This window comes from Palaemon carinicauda, chromosome 22, assembly GCF_036898095.1.
Source record: "Palaemon carinicauda isolate YSFRI2023 chromosome 22, ASM3689809v2, whole genome shotgun sequence".
NCBI lineage: Eukaryota > Metazoa > Arthropoda > Malacostraca > Decapoda > Palaemonidae > Palaemon > Palaemon carinicauda.
This window is the reverse complement of record NC_090746.1, coordinates 82,892,775-82,910,203: the sequence shown is the minus strand read 5'-3', so window position 1 is coordinate 82,910,203 and position 17,429 is coordinate 82,892,775. Positions and strand designations below refer to the sequence as shown.

General features: G+C 35.9%; 1 long non-coding RNA gene across 1 annotated transcript; it reads left to right on the top strand.

Moving 5' to 3' along the window:
- The first annotated feature begins 676 nt into the window (after positions 1-676).
- LOC137616151 (uncharacterized) lies at positions 677-17,403 on the top strand. Its single transcript, XR_011039297.1, has 4 exons — positions 677-725; positions 11,979-12,139; positions 16,116-16,234; positions 16,842-17,403. It is a non-coding gene; the product is annotated as an uncharacterized lncRNA (long non-coding RNA).
- Positions 17,404-17,429: the final 26 nt, after the last annotated feature.

Genomic DNA, 17,429 nt, shown 5'->3' with positions numbered 1-17,429 from the left:
CAGTATAAACACTATACAATAACGGTGTTCTGAAAAGAAAGAAATGCTTATTTTGAAGGCGAATTTAAGGTAAACGCAGTCGTATGCAAGGTAATTAATGAATAAAACCCCATTTCCACACTCATTTAATGCTAAACGTTCTACCATAACTTGATTCCTAAAATTATTGCAAAATACTTTTCTTGAATGTTTCATATTGAAATAATACTTTTATCCCATACATTTTGAAGCAAAATGGCAAAATGCATCAGATAAGAGAGTAGATCTTGTCCAGTGATTCACTTCAGTTGTGGCTTGTTCTTAATTTCCATCCTCTTTTTTTTTACCTATGCAATCAGTGTTATTAAGTTATTCACAAAAAAGTGTTGAAAAAATTAAAAATTTTATAATCCTTACTCTTAGGTAAGGAGCAGAAACATTTTAGATAATTTTATGGCAGGCGAAATTTTGCTATAATTTTTTTTTTTTTTTTTTAATAAAAATGTGTTCTTCAGTATCAATAAAATGACTTCCAATGTATAATTCTATATAAACTAAGTTGGGATGGGCATAAGCATAATGGTCATGAAGACCAAATACAGATGGAGCCACCTGTCTCCCAAGGACGACAGAACAAGGATTTCTGCTTCCTTGATTTTCAAAGTTCATATTTTGAATCTTCAGACTGTTCAGAGCCATTTATGTCATGGGGCCGAGGATGTGAACGTCAATCGTGGATATTATATGTAAGTATTCTTTCTAAAGATTTGTTATGGACTTCACATTCTTGGTGTTTCGTTCCCATATTCCAAGTATTACACAGTGAAATTTAGTACTGGTGTATCGAATTTGATCTTTATGTTGACTTCACCGTGTCAAACTATCCAAATTCAATACTTTTCACTCAGTTTTCTGTGCAAGTCCTCCATACTTGAAAAGGAGCTTCGTGTCCTTTTGATATTTTACAAAATTGTCTCTTATGCATTTTTAAAGTATCATTTTACTGCTTAACTAGGATTTGCGTTATTTCTAGTTGTGTACTTTCACGTGCAAAGCTATGAAACTTTTAGATTTTTTATATGAAATTTTTCTATATTGATGCTTTAGGTATGGCCCGAGGAATTGTATCGTAACATTTGTTATAGTGCCAAACTGGGGAAAGCTTTTTCATGCAACTCTCCTAATTTTGTTGCCATAGAGAATTTTTGGGAATGAAATTAATTGGAAATCTTTTCTTTTGTAATAATTTAGTGTTTAGATTTTTTAATTAACGCTTTCTTTGTTTCGGTGGTTTTGGGCTATTGTGAATTTATAGATTTTCTATTTGATAAAAGAATGAAAATGTAACGATTGATGTCTTACGTAACTACTTTTTCCAGTGATTTTTAATCTTTATTTTGGCTGGTTTTCTATCGCAGCTTGTGTATTGTGATAGTAGTGTTATTGCGATTACAAGTGGATCTTAGTGGTGATGATCAAACGGTGAATGTTTTGTTACACATGATCCTAGTTTTGGGTCTCTATAGGGGCAAGAAGCAAACTTTTACGCATTTTATATTTCATCTATCGTACCTTAACACTTTTGTGGACTTGAGTAATTACATTGACTTCGGTACTAGTTTCAATACAGCTGCTGCTGCTACACTTTTTTTGTGTTAAACATTACGAGAGAAAAGGAATAGTTTCTTAAATCGACTTGGTCAATTAAGTCCTCAAGCACTGCACACATTCATAAACGTTACTCGCGAACATTCGCACACGCACAGTTAGCTTTCAAACTTGGCTACGATAGTTACAATCTGAGTTCTTACAAAAGAAAAACCTGAATACATTAAAATAGAATATATTACATGTTAATGGGGTAATCAACCAAATTTACTTGTGAAGGTTTAGTGACTGGTTACACAATGTGAAGGTTTGGTGACTTTGGTAGTACTGCGAAGGTTTAGTGCCTTTGGTTACACAAATGTAAAGTTTTAGTGCCATTGGTTACACAAATGTCAAGGTTTAGTGCCATGGGTTACACAAATGTGAAGGTTTAGTGCCATTGGTTACACAAATGTGAAGGTTTAGTGGCTTTGGTTACACAAATGTGAAGGTTTAGTGCCTTTGGTTATACACACGTGAAGGTTTAGTGCCTTTGGTTATACACACGTGAAGGTTTAGTGCCTTTGGTTACACACACGTGAAGGCTTAGTGCCTTTGGTTACACAAATGTGAAGGTTTAGTGACTTTGGTTACACAGATGTCGATGTTTAGTGACTTTGGTTACAGAAATGTGATTTGTTAATGACTACGGTTATACAAATGCGAATTTTTATTTATAGGTTACACACGTGAAAATTTGGTGACTTTTGGATACACATTTGTGAATGTTTTGTGACCTGGGTTACACACTTGTTAAAGTTTAGTGACAAAGTTTAGTGACTTAGGTTACATACTTGTGAAAGTTTAGTGACTTGGGTTACACACTTGTGAAAGTTTAGTGACTTGGGTTACACACTTGTGAAAGTTTAGTGACTTGGGTTACACACTTGTGAAAGTTTAGTGACTTGGGTTACACCCTTGTACAAGTTTAGTGACTTGGGTTACACACTTGTGAAAGCTTAGTGACTTGGGTTACACACATGTGAAAGTTTAGTGACTTGGGTTACACACTTGTGAAAGTTTAGTGACTTGGGTTACACACTTGTGAAAGTTTAGTGACTTGAGTTACACACTTGTGAAAGTTAGTGACTTGGGTTACACCCTTGTACAAGTTTAGTGACTTGGGTTACACACTTGTGAAAGCTTAGTGACTTGGGTTACACCCTTGTACAAGTTTAGTGACTTGGGTTACACCCTTGTAAAAGTATAGTAACTTGGTTTACACTTTAGTGACTTGGGTTACACACTTGTGAAAGTTTAGTGACTTAGGTTACACTTGTGAAAGTTTAGTGACGGGTTACACACTAGTGAATGTTTAGCGATGGGTTACACACTTGTGAAAGTTTAGTGACGGGTTACACACTAGTGAAAGTTTAGTGACTTGGGTTACACACTAGTGAAAGTTTAGTGACTTGGGTTACACACTAGTGAAAGTTTAGTGACTTGGGTTACACACTTGTAAAAATTTAGTGACTTGGGTTATACACTTGTAAAAGTTTAGTGACTTGGGTTACACACTTGTAAAAGTTTAGTGACTTGGGTTACACACTTGTGAAAGTTTAGTGACTTGGGTTACACACTTGTGAAAGTTTAGTGACTTGGGTTACACACTTGTGAAAGTTTAGTGATGGGTTACACACTTGTGAAAGTTTAGTGATGGGTTACACACTTGTGAAAGTTTAGTGACTTGGGTTACACACTTGTGAAAGTTTAGTGACTTGGGTTACACACTTGTGAAAGTTTAGTGACGGGTTACACATTTGTGAAAGTTTAGTGACTTGGGTTACACATTTGTGAAAGTTTAGTGACTTGGGTTACACACTTGTGAAAGTTTAGTGATGGGTTACACACTTGTGAAAGTTTAGTGATGGGTTACACACTTGTGAAAGTTTAGTGACTTGGGTTACACACTTGTGAAAGTTTAGTGACTTGGGTTACACACTTGTGAAAGTTTAGTGACGGGTTACACATTTGTGAAAGTTTAGTGACTTGGGTTACACATTTGTGAAAGTTTAGTGACTTGGGTTACACACTAGTGAAAGTTTAGTGACTTGGGTTACACACTAGTGAAAGTTTAGTGACTTGGGTTACACACTTGTAAAAATTTAGTGACTTGGGTTACACACTTGTAAAAATTTAGTGACTTGGGTTACACACTTGTGAAAGTTTAGTGACTTGGGTTACACACTTGTGAAAGTTTAGTGATGGGTTACACACTTGTGAAAGTTTAGTGATGGGTTACACACTTGTGAAAGTTTAGTGACTTGGGTTACACACTTGTGAAAGTTTAGTGACTTGGGTTACACACTTGTGAAAGTTTAGTGACGGGTTACACATTTGTGAAAGTTTAGTGACTTGGGTTACACATTTGTGAAAGTTTAGTGACTTGGGTTACACACTAGTGAAAGTTTAGTGACTTGGGTTACACACTAGTGAAAGTTTAGTGACTTGGGTTACACACTTGTAAAAATTTAGTGACTTGGGTTACACACTTGTAAAAATTTAGTGACTTGGGTTACACACTTGTGAAAGTTTAGTGACTTGGGTTACACACTTGTGAAAGTTTAGTGACTTGGGTTACACACTTGTGAAAGTTTAGTGACTTGGGTTACACACTTGTGAAAGTTTAGTGACTTGGGTTACACACTTGTGAAAGTTTAGTGATGGGTTACACACTTGTGAAAGTTTAGTGACTTGGGTTACACACTTGTGAAAGTTTAGTGACTTGGGTTACACACTTGTGAAAGTTTAGTGACTTGGGTTACACACTTGTGAAAGTTTAGTGACTTGGGTTACACATTTGTGAAAGTTTAGTGACTTGGGTTACACACTTATGAAAGGTTAGTGACGGGTTACATACTTGTGAAAGTTTAGTGACTTGGGTTACATACTTGTGAAAGTTTAGTGACTTGGGTTACACACTTGTGAAAGTTGAGTGACTTGGGTTACACACTTGTGAAAGTTGAGTGACTTGGGTTACACACTTGTGAAAGTTGAGTGACTTGGGTTACACACTTGTGAAAGTTGAATGACTTGGGTTACACACTTGTGAAAGTTGAGTGACTTGGGTTACACACTTGTGAAAGTTGAGTGACTTGGGTTACACACTTGTGAAAGTTGAGTGACTTGGGTTACACACTTGTGAAAGTTTAGTGACTTGGGTTACACACTTGTGAAAATTTAGTGACTTGGGTTACACACTTGTGAAAATTTAGTGACTTGGGTTACACCATTGTAAAAGTTTAGTGACTTGGGTTACACCATTTCAAAAGTTTAGTGACTTGGGTTACACACTTGTGAAAGTTTAGTGACTTATGTTACACACAAATTTAGTGATTTGGGTTACACAAGTTTAGTGACTTGGGTTACACACTTGTGAAAGTTTAGTGACTTGGGTTACACACTTGTGAAAGTTTAGTGACTTGGGTTACACACTTGTGAAAGTATAGTGACTTGGGTTACACACACGTAAAAGTTTAGTGACTTGGGTCACACACTTGTGAAAGTTTAGTGACTTGGGTTACACACGTAAAATTTGAGTGACTTGGGTCACACTCTTGTGAAAGTTGAGTGACATGGGTCACACTCTTGTGAAAGTTGAGTGACTTGGGTCACACTCTTGTGAAAGTTGAGTGACTTGGGTCACACTCTTGTGAAAGTTGAGTGACTTGGGTCACACTCTTGTGAAAGTTGAGTGACTTGGGTCACACTCTTGTGAAAGTTGAGTGACTTGGGTCACACTCTTGTGAAAGTTGAGTGACTTGGGTCACACTCTTGTGAAAGTTGAGTGACTTGGGTCACACACTCGTGAAAGTTGAGTGACTTGGGTCACACACTCGTGAAAGTTGAGTGACTTGGGTCACACACTCGTGAAAGTTGAGTGACTTGGGTCACACACTCGTGAAAGTTGAGTGACTTGGGTCACACACTCGTGAAAGTTGAGTGACTTGGGTCACACACTCGTGAAAGTTGAGTGACTTGGGTCACACACCCGTGAAAGTTGAGTGACTTGGGTCACACACCCGTGAAAGTTGAGTGACTTGGGTCACACACCCGTGAAAGTTGAGTGACTTGGGTCACACACCCGTGAAAGTTGAGTGACTTGGGTCACACACCCGTGAAAGTTGAGTGACTTGGGTCACACACCCGTGAAAGTTGAGTGACTTGGGTCACACACCCGTGAAAGTTGAGTGACTGGGGTCACACACCCGTGAAAGTTGAGTGACTTGGGTCACACACCCGTGAAAGTTGAGTGACTTGGGTCACACACCCGTGAAAGTTGAGTGACTTGGGTCACACACCCGTGAAAGTTGAGTGACTTGGGTCACACACCCGTGAAAGTTGAGTGACTTGGGTCACACACCCGTGAAAGTTGAGTGACTTGGGTCACACCCTTGCAAAAGTTGAGTGACTTGGGTCACACCCTTGCAAAAGTTGAGTGACTTGGGTCACACCCTTGCAAAAGTTGAGTGACTTGGGTCACACCCTTGCAAAAGTTGAGTGACTTGGGTCACACCCTTGCAAAAGTTGAGTGACTTGGGTCACACCCTTGCAAAAGTTGAGTGACTTGGGTCACACCCTTGCAAAAGTTGAGTGACTTGGGTCACACCCTTGCAAAAGTTGAGTGACTTGGGTCACACCCTTGCAAAAGTTGAGTGACTTGGGTCACACCCTTGCAAAAGTTGAGTGACTTGGGTCACACCCTTGTAAAAGTTGACAAGTCACACCCTTGTAAAAGTTGAGTGTCTTGGGTTAAACCCTTGTAAAAGTTGAGTGACTTGGGTTAGACACTTGGCTTACACCCTTGTAAAAGTTGAGTGACTTGGGTTAGACACTTGTAAAAGTTTAGTGACTTGGGTTACACCCTAGTGAAAGTTTAGTGACTTGGGTCACACCCTAGTGAAAGTTGAGTGACTTGGGTCACACCCTTGCAAAAGTTAAGTGACTTGGGTCACACCCTTGCAAAAGTTGAGTGACTTGGGTCACACCCTTGCAAAAGTTGAGTGACTTGGGTCACACCCTTGCAAAAGTTGAGTGACTTGGGTCACACCCTTGCAAAAGTTGAGTGACTTGGGTCACACCCTTGCAAAAGTTGAGTGACTTGGGTCACACCCTTGCAAGAGTTGAGTGACTTGGGTCACACCCTTGCAAGAGTTGAGTGACTTGGGTCACACCCTTGCAAGAGTTGAGTGACTTGGGTCACACCCTTGCAAGAGTTGAGTGACTTGGGTCACACCCTTGCAAAAGTTGAGTGACTTGGGTCACACCCTTGCAAAAGTTGAGTGACTTGGGTCACACCCTTGCAAAAGTTGAGTGACTTGGGTCACACCCTTGCAAAAGTTGAGTGACTTGGGTCACACCCTTGCAAAAGTTGAGTGACTTGGGTCACACCCTTGCAAAAGTTGAGTGACTTGGGTCACACCCTTGTAAAAGTTGAGTGACTTGGCTTACACCCTTGTAAAAGTTGAGTGACTTGGGTTAGACACTTGGCTTACGCCCTTGTAAAAGTTGAGTGACTTGGGTTAGACACTTGGCTTACACCCTTGTAAAAGTTGAGTGACTTGGGTTAGACACTTGTAAAAGTTTAGTGACTTGGGTTAGACACTTGTAAAAGTTTAGTGACTTGGGTTACACCCTAGTGAAAGTTTAGTGACTTGGGTTACACCCTAGTGAAAGTTTAGTGACTTGGGTTACACCCTAGTGAAAGTTTAGTGACTTGGGTTACACCCTAGTGAAAGTTTAGTGACTTGGGTTACACCCTAGTGAAAGTTTAGTGACTTGGGTTACACCCTAGTGAAAGTTTAGTGACTTGGGTTACACCCTAGTGAAAGTTTAGTGACTTGGGTTATACCCTTGTAAAAGTTTAGTGACTTGGGTTATACCCTTGTAAAAGTTTAGTGACTTGGGTTACACCCTTGTAAAAGTTTAGTGACTTGGGTTACACCCTTGTAAAAGTTTAGTGACTTGGGTTACACCCTTGTAAAAGTTTAGTGACTTGGGTTACACCCTTGTAAAAGTTTAGTGACTTGGGTTACACCCTTGTAAAAGTTTAGTGACTTGGGTTACACCCTTGTAAAAGTTTAGTGACTTGGGTTACACCCTTGTAAAAGTTTAGTGACTTGGGTTACACCCTTGTAAAAGTTTAGTGACTTGGGTTACACCCTTGTAAAAGTTTAGTGACTTGGGTTACACATTTCTAAAATTTTAGAGACTTGGGTTACACACTTGTAAAAGTTAGTGACTTAAGTTAGCGACCATGGTTACACACTTGTGAATGTTTAGTTGACAATGGTTATAAACTTGTGAAGTTTTAGTGGCTTTGGGTATACACATGTGAAGGTTTAGTGACATTGGTTACACACTTGTGAATGTTTAGTTGACAATGGTTACAAACTTGTGAAGGTTTAGTGGCTTTGCTTATACACATGTTTAGGTTTAGTGGCTTTAGTTATACACTTGTGAAGGTTTATTGGCTTTGGTTATACACCTGTGAAGGTTTATTGGCTTTGGTTATACACCTGTGAAGGTTTTTTGGCTTTGGTTATACACCTGTGAAGGTTTATTGGCTTTGGTTATACACCTGTGAAGGTTTATTGGCTTTGGTTATACACCTGTGAAGGTTTATTGGCTTTGGTTATACACCTGTGAAGGTTTAGTGGCTTTGGTTATACACCTGTGAAGGTTTAGTGGCTTTGGTTATACACCTGTGAAGGTTTAGTGGCTTTGGTTATACACCTGTGAAGGTTTAGTGGCTTTGGTTATACACCTGTGAAGGTTTAGTGGCTTTGGTTATACAACTGTGAAGATTTAGTGGCTTTGGTTATACACCTGTGAAGGTTTAGTGAAAGTTTAGTGGCTTTGGTTATACACCTGTGAAGGTTTCGTGGTTTTCATTATACACTTGGTGAAAGTTTCGTGACTTTGGTTATACTCCTGTGAAGGTTTATTGACTTTGGTTATGCACTTGGGAAGGTTTAGTGGCTTTGGTTATGCACTTGAAGGCTTATTGGCTTTGGTTATGCACTTGGGAAGGTTTAGTTGGTTTGGTTATGCACTTGGGAAGGTTTAGTTGGTTTGGTTATGCACTTGGGAAGGTTTAGTTGGTTTGGTTATGCACTTGGAAAGGTTTAGTTGGTTTGGTTATGCACTTGGAAAGGTTTAGTTGGTTTTGTTATGCACTTGGGAAGGTTTAGTTGGTTTGGTTATGCACTAGAGAAGGTTTAGTTGGTTTGGTTATGCACTAGAGAAGGTTTAGTTGGTTTGGTTATGCACTAGAGAAGGTTTAGTTGGTTTGGTTATGCACTTGTGGAGGGTTAGTGAATCTGGTTTCACATTGAAGGTTTAGTAAATTTGGTTATGCACTCGTGAAGGTTTAGTGACTTTGGTTACACAAATGTGAAGGTTTGGTGACACTGGTTACACAAATGTGAAGGTTTAGTGACTCTGGTTACACAAATGTGAAGGTTTAGTGACTTTGGTTACACAAATGTGAAGGTTTAGTGACCTTGGCTACACTAATGTGAAGGTTTATTAACTTTGGTTACATAGATGTTAATGTTTAGTGACTTAGTTACACAAATGAAAGTTTTAGTGACTTTGCTTATGCTCTTTGTGAAGGTTGTTACTGGTTACACACTTGTGAAGGTTTAGTGACTGGTTACACACTTGTGAAGGTTTGGTGACTTTGGTTACATACTTGTGAAGGTTTGGTGACAATGGTTTACACACCTGTAAAGGTTTAGTAACTTGGGTTACAAACTTGTGAAAGTTTAGTGACTTTGGTTACGCTCTTTGTGAAGGTTTGGTGACTTTGGTTACACACTTGTGAAGGCTTGGCAACTTTGGTTACACACTTGAAGGATTGATGATTTTGGTTGCACAGGTGTGAAGGTTGACTTTGATTGCACAGTTGTGAAGGTTTGATGACTTTGGATACACACTTGATAAGGTTTTTGTTAGCTTTTTTTTTAGGGATTTTAATTTGTAAGATTAACTTAACCGCCTTTTTATATGTTCAAGGGCATTTAAACTGCTTCTTTTGAGTGTTATACGAAACTCGTAGTAGGCTAATATTTTGTGTAATTTTTTTATACTTCATTGTGTCCCAGAGTATGTAAAGAAAGAGTTAGTTTTACCATTTATCTACTCGCCAGTAAATTTCCCCCACCCAGAACCCCCGGTCCGACTGAGTGGCCCCCATTACCGTAGGATATATTAAGGTATATCACATTATTTGCGACGGAAAGAATGGCGACTTTTGAAGAAAACGGGAGGTTTTTTTATATGAAATCTCATTCCTTTATTAGCTGTAAAGCCTTTTCGGCGTTTTTTCTATAGTACCGGCGTCTTTGTTTAATGGGACTGGGTATAATGAGGGTATCGTTCGGTTAAAATGTTGTTTATCACTCTTGCAGTTCATTGTTAATTTTGTGATGCTGATCGAGTTACTGCACATGTTTAAGATTTATCAGCTGTTCTTTTTTTCATAAGAATTAGTAATTACCTGGCTTTTTTTAACATAAGAGCCTCAAAATATTTATGTATTTATGCATAAGTTCTTGGATGTTATACAACAGCCATTTTTCCACCCTCCCCTTCAGTAGCAGTATGACTACTCAAATGAAGCTTTCAAGGGGGAAGTACAATCTATTTCGAAATTGTGCAATTTTATTTTCCGGTAATTGGGTATTATGAAAATGCTCTTTAGTTTATAGCTATTGTTGCTCATGTGAAAGTGAAAAATATCTCGAAACGATGAACCACGGCGTTTGCAAGCGCACCTCATCATGTACTGCTTGCTAGAACAGAGGAGCAGTGATAGAATGTTAATTTTGCGAAAGTTGCGAGCCATGGCGGAGCAAAACCATTGAGAGAAGTGAATCATAGATGAATATGGTAATTTTAATTTCCAACGACTTATATGAAGTACAATTTTCCAACCAATTTTACAATTGATTATCTTCTATCTAGCATTGCTGACCGTTGGTATAGCTTCAAAGCGCTTGTTTTGAATGTTTCCCCATCCAAAAACTCTGGTATCCAATTGGAGTCCCCCATAATTGTCTACGTAAGTGGGTCCAAAAATTAGTGGTTTGCCCCAAATAATCATGGTCAGAAATGCATAAGATACAAGATAGCGAGTAGGAAAAATATATGGTTCATGTATTTGGCTAGAAATTAAAGTATATTAATTTCTCTTTTTGAGTCGATATTTCTTCTGCATAAGGAACTTGAAGTTTCTAGTTCTTTTAAATTTATTTTTTTAGCACTTCCATAGAATGTCATTTTGATAACCTACATTTCTTCGAGTTTGGGTAATATTCAACTAAGAATATTCTCTGCTTCAGTAATACTAAAGTGCTTTAGGCAGGTGTTAAATTTAATACCTCCGCCATCGGATTTGGAGGGTGGTTATCTTTTCACCCCTGTTTGTTTGTGAACAGCTTCTTGGCCACAATTTCAATCTGAAGAGTAATGAAGCAGGGATTAACTTGTGTAGAGCGTTGGGAATTAGTAAATTTTGGAAGGTCAAGGTTACGGTCAGGCAAAATGTCAAATTCCTGTTATCAGCCATAAGTTTGGACATCGTTGCCAGAGACTTCAAACTTGGTTCATATTTTAGTGGAGGAAAAATCACGCCAATGATACATGTTAAGGTTAAAGGTCGAGAAAAAAGTCTAGAAATAAGCTACAGTGGCGGAGGTCTGTGCTCTTCTGAACGGCCCTCTAAGATTTTAAAATGTTTTGGCTGTTTACAAAATAATCTTTAGCTTTAGGGACGATTTTGGTTTTTAATACGTGATGTTTACTTTAATTTCTCGGGACTTATCTTAACGAGGTATTTGCTTTCTTGGAGAATTTTGATATTAAGATCGTTAGTTGCAGATAAGTTTCTGGATATGGTAAATTATTTTCAACTCTACACCGACAAAGATGTATGGAAGTTCTTTACATAAAATTAGGGAGTTTATTTTATGCATTACGTGATTGATATGGAATTGGAATTAATGCGTATGTCATTAGTGTTTGTGCCCAAAGGTTATAAATATAACCTTTGGGCATTTAAATGCTTCAATAAGTGTTATTTTGGCAGCTTCATACACAAATATTTCGAGTTTTTACCTAGTCTTTTGGTCATGCAGTTTAAGTAGATTAGCAAATTAAGAGATTCTTTAAAACATTTGTTGGGATATATTCGGCATAAGTTGTAAAAGAAATTTTTTGATAATGCTGTTACTTAAAAATTTTTGGTAAACTTGAAAATAATTAGCATATTCTCGTTGGTAATAAGTCTTCAAATGAAATCTTTTAATAGCAGAAATATTTGCACACTAATTAATGTTCTTTTTCAGATTTTGAATGACCATACTGAGGTGCTGAAGCTTGAACGATGAACTTACTGGCATACGAACCAGAGAAATTTTTGAAAAGGAAGATTTCATCCAGTTGAAGTAGACTAAATTGCTTAAAAATATTTACTGAGATTGACACACATTCCAAACCTTCAGTACTGGTAGGTGGATAAAGCTTTACTTGACACTTTAGCTTCATGGCTTTTAGATTCATGGGTATTATGCAAATAATCATTTTGAAAAATGTCTGATTAATTTTAACTTAAAAACATGAAAATTAAAGTTGTTTAAATCAGGAATTAGAATTTGACCTTATTTAAAATGGAAGTCATTCCTGGCGAAAAAAAAATGGTTAAGTTGTATAATTTTTAAATAAATTGGCCGCAACTTTAATTGTGGTACAGTAATAGGGAAATGTAATGCATTTAGAGACGGAAACGTAATAAATTAGTATTAAATATACATTAGGTAACCAGCTCAAGTAAAAGGAAATTTTGTAGACTTGTAAAAGCTTTTATATTTGACCACAACAGTAATTGTTTGGCGTTAGTTACCAGTGCGTAATTCTCATATGGATAATAGTGTTGATAGCAGATATTTTGGTGATAAATGTAAATGCACCTGAAAACTATACCTAAATCATCTACTATAGAAAAAGATCAAATAGAAAAATATCAAAATATTCAAATGGAAGATAGAACGAAGACAAGTTACTTGGTAAAACTTTACTAATTTTTGTTTTGAACGATGACTGTCCCCTATGTCACCAATCCCCATTGGCCAACGTGGTGATGAAAACTGGCCGAACCCCAGACATGAATGACGTCATGTCTGAGGCTTTTTTTGTATTGCAGTGGACTAGACACTGCTGCATTTGTTGTATTTTATAGATTTGATAGGTTGAATTTTTTAAATTCTTAATTTTGAACAGTTGAAAGATGTTTGCCTGTCCTTCAAGGAGAGATTTATCATATAATGAATGCCCTTTCCGCTAAAGATGAAATTTGACAGCGCTTTCATGATGTGCGTAAGATTGTGAATATGTATAACTTGTAAGATTGTGGATACGTATTACTTGTAAGATTAATATAATTGTAAAATTAATATGTATAACTAATAAAATTGTGAATGTGTGGAACTAGTAAAATTGTGAATGTGTGGAACTAGTAAAATTGTCAATGTGTAACTTTTGAGATCGTGAAGTGTAAAACTGGTAAGATTGTGAATGTGTATAACTTGTAAGATTGTGAATGTGTTTAACTTGTAAGATGTGAATATGCATAGCTTGTAAGATTTAATATAATCATAAGATTAATATGTATAACTTGTAAGATTGTGAGTGCTTACTAGTAAAATTGTGGATGTGTACAACTAGTAAAATTGTGAATGTGTGTAACTAGTAAAATTGTGAATGTGTGTAACTAATAAAATTGTGAATGTGTATAACTTGTAAGATTGTGAATGTGTATAACTTGTAAGATGTGAATATGTGTAACTTGTAAGATGTGAATATGCATAGCTTGTAAGATTTAATATAATTGCAAGATTATGTATAACTTGTAAGATTTTGAGGGCGTACTAGTAAAATTGTGAAATGTGTGTAACTAGTAAAATTGTGAATGTGAATATGTATAACTTGTAAGAATGTGAATGTGTATAGCTTTTAATAATGTGAATATGCATAGCATGTAAGATTGTGAATATGTATAATTTGTAAGATTGTGTATATTATATAACTTGTAAGATTGTGGATATGTATTACTTGTAAGGTTGATATAATTGTATGATTAATATGTATAACTTGGAAGATTGTGAATGTGTATTAACTAGTAAAATTGTGAATGTGTATTAACTAGTAAAATTGCGAATGTGTATAACTTGTAAGATTGTGAATGTGTATAACTTGTAAGATTGTGAATGTGTATAACTTGTAAGATTGTGAATATATTTTACTTGCAAGATTGTGGGGACAGGTTTAACTTGTAAGGCTGGGAATGGTTTTTTTTTTTTTTTTTTTTTTGTAAGATTAGGAGTATGTATAACCTATAAAATCTAGAAAATACAACTATTCAGCTTAGTTCAAGAACTGTTGAAACTATTTTTTTTACTTTCTAATTGGTGGAAGGATAGTTAGAATATATCTATTTTGAGACATAAGGTAAATTAGCAATATACTTTTTTTAGCAGAAATACATATTTTCTCATCGAACTTGAAAGATATATTTTTCATTTAATACAGTTTAACAAATATTGCTTGATACTTTTATATTAGTGTAGGCCTACATCTGGCAAAGAAAGGTCTAGTCAAAAAATTATTGTACACTATATGATTTGATTTCTTCCAGGTGTATTTGAAACTGATGTTTGAAACTAGAAAAGAAAGAAATTTCCAACAGTATGAACGTAAGGAATTACAAAAAACGCCAACAGTAAAGCAGCAGATTTAGTAAACAACGAGATGACTTGGAAAAAATGATACAAAATACTAGAAAAATTGTAAATTTGATAAATAAACGACTTTTATAGCAAAAGTACTTTTAGTTCACATTACAAGTTACTCTAGGTGTTTAATATCAGAATATATTACATAGTCCTTTTCCTATTATTACTGGCTATTTTATCGTTTAACGTAATTTTCTTATCTTATTTTTCATTGAGTTCTCTCATCTGATCTCGTCTTTTTAGCACTGAGATTTCTAATGATATTTTGTACATCTTTTTTTCAAGCAACGAGTTTCATTCTAGTCTATCTGGTGTGATTATAATTTCTTCTGCCTATTGCGTTGTCTCCTGGTACTTTTATATTTTTCGTACTGTATTTAACTCGTTTTCTTCTGGTCTTTTTTCGCATGAGTTAGGTTGGTTTCTTTCAGCTGCGGGTTAGGCTGAAAGATTTTGGTTAACGTTCCTGCACAACTGTTGATTTATAATTCTCCAAGTGTAATGTTCCAGCAGTTTTGGTGACCTTTCACGACTTTTTCTAGTTTCGAAAAGTTTTCTACTCTATTCTACAGTGTTTTCCAGAGATTCGTTTGGATTTTTTTTTCCTTACTCATTTCTTGCGACAGATTTAAACTTATTGTACTATTGACTTAGGTGGTTTTTCACAAACTTATCAGTTTGTATTCACAATATTTCATATATGTAAGTTTATTTTTATTTTCTTGTATTTGGTTAGTCTTGTTGTTCCTATTTTCTCGTATAAAATTTAAACACTTGGATATTATAAATATATCTTGGTTTGGTATAAATCATGTCATTTCGATTATATTTGTAGGGATTTTGAGTTTGAAATAATTTCTGCAATTTGATATCATTAGGCAGAAAACTTTATTTTTTTCTCATTTCTACAAGTGACACTTGGTTTTTGTGGTTTCCAAGATAAATTGTCTGTTCTAAAATTGTTGATCTCTACATGAATCACTTTGAATTTCCAGCAATTGGGAAGATTATTTTTACACTTCTTGGTATTCGTGACTTGAAGTGTTTGAGGTATTAGTTTTCTATTGCTAAAAGTATATTCTAAAAATATATCTTGAACATTCAGGGCTGATTTTGTTCTTAACACGTGAGGTTATTTCAAGGCCTTAACCGATACATTTTTATTCCTGGTTTATAAACGCGTTAAAAGTTGATTCTTGCTAATGGCTCGAATAGAAATATGCAAATTGATGAGGTTAATTGAAACTTGATGCATTTTGATTTTCGAGGGTTTAACTTTGGAAACTATCCATTACGGAACTTAATATCAATGACAGAACCTTACATTAAGTTCTTTTAAGAATTTTTTTAGAACTATTGAAAATCCTTTCCAATCTGCCTTGTCTATGGAAGGGAAAATTTCAGCTTCATACTAAATCTAGTTGGTGTTTGTTAGGTACTTTAGCAATGGTTTAGATGTGAAAGGAAGTTTATTATAAAGATAATAAAAAAAACCTTTATTACGATATTTAGGGGCTGGTAATAGGAATTTAACATTTTTATGGTGTTTCATAGCAATATAAAATATCTTGGCAAGTATGAAAATTCAGTTCAAATTAGTCCTCGTTGCAAATCAGTATTTTCCAATGAAGTCTTATCTATTTAATGATTACAGAAGATATTGCATAATATTTGCAGTTTCCATTTCTTTGGCAGGTTTTAAGGCGACCTTAAAGACAGTGGATCTTATACGGAAACAAGCTCAGTATTTCTCTTCAAGATTTTCATCAGTAAAAAAGAACAATTATTCGTGTATTATGGAATGACAATGGAAAGTAATTTGCTGCCAATTAACCTGTGAAATTTTCAAGTGGATTAAAACTTCAACTTTTTGTCTTCGTTATCTTTAAAAGCAATCTGCAAATAATTTATAAAAAATGTCAAGCTTTTATTCTTTAATTTATATTATATATAGCACATGCATATATTGTGGAAACAAATTATATATTCAGTGTTACTGTGCGGAGCTATGTGTAAACTATTTTTCCAAGTTTATTTGCCATGATTATTAATTATAAAAAGACAAGCACAGTTTGCAATAGGAAACTCAAGAAAATTTTGCTATAGGAAAATGTTGACACGTTTATGGGCATAGCATAAAGCGGAACTACCCTATACCAGTTTAAAAGTTCTTTAAAGTAAATAAATGAATGTTATGGTAGATTCAGGTTAAGGGGAATAAGACTAAAATTGGATTAATGGTGAAATATTTACTAGGGATTTATTTATAGCAGTTAAAAGAAATTAAGGTATGCACAGACTACGAGAAAGTTTTATTAATTTATTTTGAATTGCAGAGGGTAATTATTACACCCTTGAATCTTTAGGTTAGTTAATAGATTTGCCAGGTGTATTATTACATATCTTATCTTCTTTTTGCAGGTAAAAGAGGATGAGAACTAAGCGGCCAGACAGAAGACGACGACACGAGTGTAGAAAAGATTATCATCAGATGCAGGCAAGAGGACAAGGGAGTAGGTTAGACAAAGAAACAGATGCAGTGCGATGTGGGCAGATCACCATCAGATGCAGGCGAAAGAGGACACGAGATTGGTCAGATAGAAAGAAGCTTCCGGCCAGAGGATAAGGGGACCAGTTTAGAAATAGAAAGCAGATGCAGTGCGACGAGGGTAGATCATGGCTAGAGAGGACATAAAAACTAAGTCAGACACGAAGCAGCTGGAGTCCGATCAGGCCAGAGGATGGGACCATGTTAGACAGAAAGTAGATGTGCGATCAGGGAGTACATCAGCAATGCAAGGCTAAAGAGGACATGAAATTAGGACCAGACAGACAGAAAGAAGTTAAATCAGGCGAAAGGAGAAGTTATTAAGCAGAACATAAGACAGTGGCAACGAGATTACTTGCTTACAACAGAGAAAGAATTGTATGTGGTAATAAAAATGCTAAAAATACCCATGTTCTTTATTTAATGCTTCTGTATAATTTATAAGCCACCTTATAACTTTT